Below are 10,321 nucleotides of genomic sequence, written 5' to 3'. Positions count from 1 at the left end.
ATGCGATCTTGCCATCTGATACCGAGGATGCGCTTGAGCCAGCGGAGGTGGAATGTGTCTAGTCGATGTTCTTGATGGGCGTATGTTGCCCAGGACTCAGACCCATAGAGGAGGGTGCTAAGGACGCAGGCCCGATACGCCTGTACTTTGGTGTTGAGCGTTAGGGATTTGTTCTCCCACACTCTTTTGGTCAACCTGAACATCGCTGCAGACGCCTTCCCAATGCACTTGTCAATCTCTGTGACGAGGGACAAATTGCAGGTGATGGTGGAACCCAAGTAGGTGAAGTCCTGAACGACTTCCAGGGTGTTGCTGCCAATGTTTATGGAAGGGGTGTCTCTGACATCCTGGCCCATGACATTGGTCTTTTTAAGAATGATCGTCAGGCCAAAGTTGTTGCAGGCATTGGCAAGGTGGTCGATAAGTGTCTGCAGACCTTGTTCTGTGTGAGCTGTCAGCGCGGCATCATCAGCAAATAGGAGTTCTCTGATGAGGACTTTGCGGACTTTGGTTGTGGATCTGAGACGGCCAAGATTGAAGAGTTTGCCATCAGATCTTGTATGGAGAAAGACTCCCTCTTCTGCTGTCCCAAAGGCATGTGTGAGCATAAGTGAGAAAAAGATGCCAAACAGTGTTGGGGCACCGCTGAGTATGGGAAATTTCTCTGAGGTGGTGCTGCTGTGCTGTATTGTTCCTTTCATGTTGTCATGGAAAGAGGAGATGATTGCCAGCAGCTTCGGTGGGCAGCCGATCACTTTGAGGAGTTTGAAAAGGCCTCCCCTACTGATGAGGTCAAAGGCTTTTGTAAGATCAATGAATGCCAAGTACAGGGGCATTCTCTGTTCTCTACATTTCTCCTGTAGCTGACGCAAGGAGAAGAGCATGTCAATTGTGGACCTTCCTGCTCTGAAGCCACACTGAGCCTCAGGATACGTCCTCTCAGCTAGTAACCTGCTGAGGACCACACGGGCAAAGGTTTTACCCACGATGCTCAACAGGGAGATGCCACGGTAGTTATTGCAGTCCCCACGGTCACCCTTGTTTTTATACAGGATGATGATGTTGGAGTCTCTCATGTCTTGAGGCATTGCTCCTTCTTCCCAGCACTGGCAGATAAGTTCATGGAGTTTCGTCAGGACAGCGGGTTTCGCACATTTCAGTACCTCAGGTGTGATACCGTCCTATCCTGGGGACTTGCCGCTGGCTAGTGAGTTGATGGCGTTGTCCAGTTCCTTCAAGCTTGGAACATTGCCCAGTTCGTGTATCGTTGGTAAGGGCTTTACAGCAGCAAGGGCAGCTTCTGACACACCGTTGTCTCGTGAGTAGAGCTCTGAGTAGTGGTCTACCCACCTGGCCATTTGCTCGTTTATCAGTGATGATGGCCCCTGTGCTGGATTTAAGGGGGGCAGTCCTCCTGATGTTTGGACCAAAGGCTGTCTTGATGCCTTCATACATGGCGCGGATATTGCCAGTGTCAGAGCTATGTTCATACACCACTAGTTACTCATACTGTGGGTTCAAGGTCATGTGTATAAGCGCACTTTGACCAGGAACTAAGATTGCATATCTTATTCATATTGTCAAGAGTTTAAGCCAGTATAAGTTAAACATTATAAGTTAACGGCCAACATGCTGGGCGTGTGGACCTGTGTGTCAGCACTTTGGTGGCCACGTTTGCTCGCTATTCACACAGATGTGTTAAACTCCCCAACCCAGTGGGGCTATGGCATGGTCATAGAATGGCAGGACAACAAATGTGTTTATGAACCCAATTCGTGCAGAACTTTTACTGTTATTCTCTTGTGGGCCTCTGCAAAAAAAACACACTGGCTAAACCTTTCAAGTGAAGGACTCTCCTTAAATAAACCTGAACCTCCATAAAGCTTGTCTAGAAAAATGCCATGGCCATTAACATTCGTTTTTAACTAATGTATTGCATTGAAATGGTATGCTATTTTTTTATAACTGTCATTGCAGCCTTGGAGTAAGAGATCATGACAAGTAACGGCTTTGACAGCATGCTGAATGTCACAGAGGTCTTGTCGGTGCCGAGTGCAACATCATGCTGGGAAACACGAGCAAGCCGGCGCTCACTGGCTCCATTGAGAACCTCGTCATCACCATGGCAGAGCTCACACCAAGCGACAGCCTCTACTTCCCCGCATCCCCTCTTGCTCCCCGTGTCTCCCTGTGTCTCCTCCCCCGTGTCCCCATGTTCCCATGTCTCCCCCCTGCCGTGTCTCCACCCCCCGTGTCTCCTTCACCGTGACTCCGTGTCCACATGTCTTCCCACGCCATCTCTCCACCAATAAATAAAGTCGCTATGTTCAGTAAATTCCATGATTTACATTTTTCTAAAATTCAGTGGCATATTCTGGGGAATGGACTAAATATTCGTCGTTAAAAATGTAAAGGTACAGCCCTGCAAATACTTGCTCACGACCATGCTGATGGAAGGGCCTCCACCAGAGGGAGCTTTAGAGAGCCCCTCTCTCAAGGATAGTCTGGCCTCCTCTCCCAAGCTTACCAGACATCTTGAAAGAAGGCGGGAATACCCACTTGATCGCATTACACAAGACCGGTCGCCGATCTACAAACCGATAATCCCATTCATACTGCTGGATGAACAGAGGTGGGAAGATTTAAGAAATCTGACCATTAATTTCAACTGCCGTACCAGGATATTGCATCGATCCAGTGACCTCTGGATTTCGATTCAAGTGTGCAAACCGTTACACCAAGGCAGGATCCTAATTGACACATGCTTATTGTCTCTTGGCAAATACTGTGAAATAATTCACAGTAGTGCCAGTTCACCAAATACTATATTATAAATACAGTTTAACGACGTTACATGTTTACCCATTGACCTTGCCTGAGTAGTGTGCTCCTAAAATACTGCCACACTCAGAATACCTCATTCGAGACACAAACATTACACCTCCTGGCTTCGACATGGTGTACCATCAACTGTAGAACATCAAGAGGTCGATGTGCGCATCTCTTCCATAATAGAAAATTAAAAACAAGCCACAGTGCAATTCTGGCCATGCAACCCAAGCTATCGAACTGTGTCCTGAATGAAGCCTTGTTGTGGATATAAGACCTCCCACGTTGGCATTTAGCACCCGTACATATTGCCATATGCAAAAACAGAACTACCACTCAACCACAACCGTATAGAACAACCGTCGAAACAATCAGAACCGTAACATTGCTGTGCGATTTCTTATTGTATTAATTGCAATGATTTGCTTCCAAATATGCTTATTTGGCACCGTTGGTGTAAACATTTGAGGCTATGCCACAATGCGGAGGACAAATAGGATAAAACTTTCCTGATTGTGAATACTTTTGTCTTAAGAAGTGTTTATGGTCTCAAAAGTTCCTCCAAGATGGTCACAACGAACTCCTTTTTAGAAGTAATTAAGGAGGGTTGTCACCACTACCTAATAATGTGTGTGTGTAATTTGGGGAGTCCAGTTATTTGCGTTTTGATTAAATTACCAGCCATAGCACGCATAGTGTCGAGTGGTTCAGATGCTGTTCTGAGTTTCTCCTAGGTTTATTCAGCCTTAAATGAATGACTAATATGAATAACTTTGGAGGAAAGGTTGTGTAAATCACGTGAAGATTTATGAAACGTCCAAACCCAATGGGCTTTCAGATGGCAAGACTACTGCAATGGATTATGAATATATCCGTATGGACCTTTGAGTGTTATTCATTATTTTGCATGTGTAGCTGGCCTACCCTGCATCTCTCTTTCATGTGATTGTAACGAGGTAACAGGCTAGAAAAAAAAACATTCAGTTTGTTTTTGTCCCTTTCCTGGTTGAGATGATGGAACGACTTAACGAGTAGGTCACGTGACGGTAACAATTTATTTTAAAATTTGTCTTCCAATTTACACATAATGAAACAAAACAGTAAATGTTCAGTCTCCTTAAGTGGGTGACAATAAATCTTAGTTTCGTGTTTTAATCTAGCCATACGAAAATTCGCATTGGAGGTTGTGCAGGGTGCCGATTTCAACTATCTTACATTTATTGGGGATAGAGTTATTTATTTTTGTGTTTAATCTAGGTATAAAACTTTTCTAAAAAGGTAAGAAAGCCTACATCGCAATAAGTTTCCAGTTATGCAAATAATTTACGACACTGCTGTGCTTTGTAAAGCAGAACCTAAAGGTCGTATGTTATAATCAGTAACAGAGTCCTGGGAATCGAGGAAAACAGTCGCCTTCCCTACTATCTGGTTCTTCAGGTGACTTTACCGAAAGAACCAGAGAATATGGATTCCTGCAGTCACGAAAGCTTCAAATCAAGTCGCCTTCCCATTCATTAGGACCTCAATAACGTCCCTTGTCATCGCTTGAAGTCACACAAGCTCTTTGGACCCATGCGCTTCACCTTCAACAATGCGAGCTCAACCCCGATGAAGCTTAGAGAGCTGAATGGAGTTCAAAAAAACTCACAAACACCTTGTGAAAGAACCAACGCATGACATCCCTGGGTTTGATCTTCCACGAAGCTCGTGGTCTACCCTAAACCGCATCCGCACAAACCATGGCAGATGCGGATACCTGATGCACAATTGGAAAGTTAAAAACTCTCCAGTGTGCGACAGTGGTCATCTAGAACAGACTATACAACATATAACGATGCAATGCCAGATGCAGAAATACGAAGGAGATATCACAACGATACACTCAAATATTCCTGACACGGTTATCTGGCTTGTGAAATTGTTGATCTGCATCTACATCAGACATAGTAAAGAAGATCAGTAACAGAAAACTGTAATGTGATTGTGCACTTCCAAGTCACTTTATTTTATCAATGCGATGACTTTGTTAATAGAAAACAGAAAATGTTATCAAAATGTTTCCTGTATCGTGTGCGCGGCCTACACAAATCCTCGCCCGATTTATGCACGTGGAGTGCGTGAAGTTACGAAAAATACACTTATTTTCGCTTGCATAGCTGTCTGTGTAGGGTTGTTTTGCTCTCAGTTTTAATGTTAAGGGTTTTTTTTTTACTGGCGTTGTGTTATAAAAAGCTTTGAGCGCCTTGTATGAATGGCACTATATACAACGTAGTTGTTACTAATGAATGCCACCGTGCAGCCGTATCCTCGCTATCGCTGTTTGTGAGGTTTTTTGTAGTTGTGTTTGAGGGAATGTATTTGCCTGTGTAGTTGTGTTGGCGCACATTATTGATTTGTACGATTGCGTTTCGAGTTGGTGTATAGTTGTGGTTGAGCTTTTTTACGTTATGTACGGTTGATGTTGCGGTGTATGGTCGTGGTTGTCACTGGTTGTGGTGTATGGTTGTAGTTGGAGAGGTTGTTGTGGTTCAGCGCAGGGGCGGTTTCTTCATTAGGGCGATTGGGCGACGCACCACCAATGTGTGAAAGGGACTTTTTCAATCACATTAACAATCTCATTCAACCACAGAGCTATGCTAGCCGTTACTGTGCCTCTGGATATAGTCCAATCAGCGTCATGTCACGTTCTGTGGAGTACCGCCTCTTTTTGGGCGATTTCACTCTGGCTGAGAATCGCCCAGAGTGTTCCCATAGACTTACATTCAAAGATGTTTTTTTTTCGAACGGCAGCCGCTGCAATGCATTCTCTATGGCTTCCGGGAGGGCTCGCACTAACGTGCTTACGTCATCATACGTCAGCACGTTTCAGTCAACAATATTATTTGCCGCCACCTAGTGGAATTTCGATTTAAAGCTTTCGTGACTGCAGGGATTCATCTTCTTGGTTCTTTCGGTAAAGTCACGTAGAATGGAAGTAATAAAATAATAAAAATAAAACATAATAAAATAATTCTCACGACGTTTCGCCACAACGCAAGTATCCGTCCTCAGGTGAAAACCAGGTCTGTCGAGGCGACAGCGTCTGAATGAAACAGCACACGTGCTTGGAGCATGTATATAAGCTGGGTTGGAAGGGGGGAAGAAAGGGGGAGCCTTAACAAAAGAATATGAAATATCAAGAGGAATTTTGCATATTTATGGGAAATGCAAGTATGTGACTAGTACTGCATATGCCCGTGCATTATGCAGGATTAGCAGCATCAAATTGAGGGGATATGGGAAATGCAGGTATGTGATATGGGAAATGCAGGTATGTGAATAGTACTATTTATGCCCGTGCATTATGCAGGATTAGCAGCATCAAAGGGAGGAGATAAGGGTAGCATTAATGAAGGGAAGGAGTGTTAATAGTATGTAGCTGCAGTAACTAAAACCACCACGTAAATAACTAAAGTATAAACTACATATTATCATCAGTATACTAAATATACTCTACAATACGCTGAGTTACTAACAGTAAGTAATACATTACAATTCTACGTCGTAAGAAATATATATAATATGCTTGCATCTAAACTTTATTCTCTTACATCACACGAGTCTACACCCTACTATATACTGCCATAGACAAATCCAACATTAAATTATATACTGTATTGCACACCAAAGAAAGGTTCTCCTTTACCGACCACCTTGTAAGTGCCACGCTGCTACAAGGAGAGATGTTTCAACAGCATGCCCATACATTCCCTGTTGAGGCTCTGAACATCACTGTCAGGGCATACCCTATGTTAAATAAGGCGAAGCTGAAGACTGAACTGTCTGTCATTTATGAGAGTCCAGAATTCAAGGGCTGCTGTGGTGCACTAGCGCTGTACCAGGTTTTGCTGAAGTACAACCTCCAGGATACTTTTTCAGAGACTGTTGCTCTGTTGAACATCCTCATAACCACTCCCATGACAACTGCTGAAGCTGAGAGGTGTTTCTCAACCTTAAAGAGAATCAAGATATTCCTGAGAAATGTAATGGGACTGGAACGTCTGAATGCAATGGCTATGCTTTCCATGGAGAGGGAACTAGTCAGGAACATGCCTGCTTTCAATGAGAGAGTAATTGATCACTTTGCTACTTTGAAAGAGAGAAGAGCAAAATTTCAGTATAAGTAAGCAGTGTACTAAGCGAGTAATGTGATGTAAGTAGTGTAATAATAGTGAGTATAGAAACAAACAAGGAGATGTATTGTAAGAGTCACTTTATGTTGCATTAATATTAAAGTAGTGAAGTTGCCTTTACATGCTTAAGCTGTTAATTCATCCATTGCATGGGTGGACCTTATCCTTATCAATCATCCAAACATTTGCCCCCCCTGAGAGATTTTGCAAGAGCCGCCACTGGTTCAGCGGTTGTTGTGGCATGGTTGAGATTGTTTCAGCATTTGTACACCGTTGTGTGGAGGGCGTTGGTTGTTTGAGCGGTTGTGGTTTATGATTGTGGTTATTTGAGCACCTTTGTTGTGGTGTATGTTTGGGATTGGTCAGTTGCTAGCATTTTTTCTAAAGATGTTTTTATAATAGTATATTATATCATATTCTAAGGCTCCTGTTGTTGTGGAGTGACTCATGCAGCCAGCTATGGCTACAGGGTTTGGTGGTACATGTTGTTCATGTGTTTGTTGTGAAATTTCGGTCACAGTTCCTATGATCACTGTTACATTGCTTATGGCTTTATTTTGGTGATTTCGAAAAGTTTTTTTATTTGGCCATGTTTGTTTGTTGCAGTATGGAGTCAGAATGATGGCTTTAATCTAAGTTGCCTTGTGGTTGTTGTTGCTGTTTGACTTGCATCCCACTGGGATTTTTGCACAGGGTTGGTGTACGGTGCTTTTTTTCTTGAAGACTTTGCAGTTTTTTCCTGGATTTTTCTATTTGCGCATAGTCACTTTAAGATGTTTTCTTGTTCATGTTTTTGTTTGTTGCGGTTGCACCCAATTCAAGAGCCGAATGGTTCACAGGGCTATACCAAATAAATGAAACTGAAAACTAAAGTCACGTAGATAGGTTCATCTTCCTGATGACAAACGCTTGTGTTGCGATCGAAACGTCGTAGTTTTTTGTTATTTTCTTTGAACCAAAGAATATGCTTTCTTGCAGTCACGAAAGCTTTAAGTCAAGTATATTGTATCGTTATAAATGTTCACCATGAGAGAATTGTTATCAATGCTGACATAGTAGAATGCAATGTGGTTCGTGTCAAAAGTTTATTACATGGTTAGAAACAATGTTAACAACCATTCAACCACAACCATAGACAACCGCTGAAACAACCAACACCACCCACAAGTGCTCAACCACAACCGTACACAGCAACCGTTGAAACGTTCACAACCGTAAACTCAACAACAGCCGCCATTCATCACTAAGTGGCGGTGACGTCACCACAGCGCTTGTGCCAGGCTAGGTGCACTTTAAGGCGACGTGAAGTGTCGAAGGCTCACTGACACGAGGTCACGGGACAGACCCAGCAGGTGCCATGGGTTGGCTGACCGACATGCCTGGCAGATGCACCAGCTGTGCCCCCTACTGTGGCAACTTACTGCACTTTATCTGTCCGGCGCTCCGCTCGTTGTTGTGAGCGTCGTTCCACTGCCCTCCGTTGTTGTTGGAGGGCGACTGCCTCAAACCTGCCTAGTAGCAGCAGCGTCCTTCACGAGCCTCCTCCACAGAGGCGATCATGACACCGCTGGTACCAGTCTTCGGCAAATCCACTCAAGCTCCACATCCTCCCGTACCGCATCAGTCCATCTCTTCTCCAGCCCGTGTCGTGCCGGTTTAGCCCCGTCCATAAATAACAACCGCTGAAATAATCACAACCATACACCACAACTGCTCCACCTACAACCGCATGCCACAATAACTGCAGAACCACACCAACTGCCACTGTATACCACAATCATAAAGCACAAGAAGTGCTTTTTGTCTATAGTTGTCCTCCCACACGCTTGGCTACGTACGGTGCGAAAGAAGTTCAACGTACATACTACAAGTGCGCCAAGAACATACACACGCAAATCCAAACGACCACAGAGAAGACAACCACGCATAACTGGTGATAGACAACTACGAGCACAAACATATCTTTCCACGCAGCCGTGTGAGACAGGAATTACAGACTCACGCTGCTCAGTATCATTCGTACATTCTTGCATAAATGTACGCAATGCATGTGCACGAATCATGCGGCGAATGGGAAATGTGAGAAAAAAAACGTGGCTTAAAACATTTTTCGAATTGCATAAACCATTCAATACTCGGGCCACTTGGCTTGATTCTCAGCCATCGCTAATATCAGAGGCAAATTACATCTGAAGCGGTCCTGGCCCGCTCATAGATCAATACATCCTTAAATCAGTACCCAATGTGGTGTTCAACATAACATTTGGGAGACAAACGTGGTCGGGCACGGTCCTAGCTACACCACCCACTTGTGCGTCATGCTGGCTTTAATGGGGGCTCACTAACAGCACTTGCCCCAACAGTAATTGTAGGTTAAATGTGAGTTATTTATCTTTATATTCTTGGTTCTTTCGGTAAAGTCACGTAGAAGGGAAATTATAAAGTAATAAAAAATACGTCACTTTACCGAAAGAACCAAGAATATGAATCCCTGAAGTCACGAAAGCTTTAAATCAAAATTCTTTATCTTTCTCAATGTGGTACTGAGCACACATTTATTTGTGCATTCAAATCTCTTTGATATTCTTGGGACGATATTCAGAGTATCTTTATATCTTCGGATATAAGGATATGGCATAGGAATGGCTTGCCAGTAGTTTTTCGATAACGTGTGATGGTTTAAATACATTGATATCCTTGGTCGTTCAGCTTTTCCTAACCTATAAATGTTTATCTTGAAATTCTTGCACTTAAAGGTGACTAAAATGTAAATTATAGTAATGGTGTTGATGATGGCCCTGTGTGAAATGTGACTTAATATGTAAACTTTAAGTTTGTGCTGAAGAAAATACAAGGTGTCAATCGGTAAAATAAAGAATCTTACATTTTTTTATTATATACATTTAACTCCAGCTTTTAAATGGGGAATAAACTGTGACCACACTTAATGCTGTCCTATATCATCATGATCACCAGATGCAAGATTTGATCAGACAGTTGACAATCATGTTCTTCCAAGCTTACATATCGTAATCTCTCTATAATTGTCTGAAGTTGACCAACATTTTATATCATCCTCTGCAAAAAGTACATTACGTAATGTTGTTCTGTTAATCAACACAGAAAATGTATTTGCATCCAAGATTGCCATCAACATGATGCGGCAGAACCGCTTTGGAAGAACATAAATTTAGCAACAATGGAACTTGTTGTGAAATCATGTATAATAACTACATACCGGATGTCTATGAGTAACTACTGCCATATACCACACTACCACTAACATTTACGATGTCACAAGCAAACTCAGCTTAGCATGC

This window comes from Lampetra fluviatilis, chromosome 20 (genome assembly GCF_964198595.1).
Source record: "Lampetra fluviatilis chromosome 20, kcLamFluv1.1, whole genome shotgun sequence".
Classification (NCBI taxonomy): domain Eukaryota; kingdom Metazoa; phylum Chordata; class Hyperoartia; order Petromyzontiformes; family Petromyzontidae; genus Lampetra; species Lampetra fluviatilis.
This window is presented reverse-complemented; position numbering follows the sequence as displayed.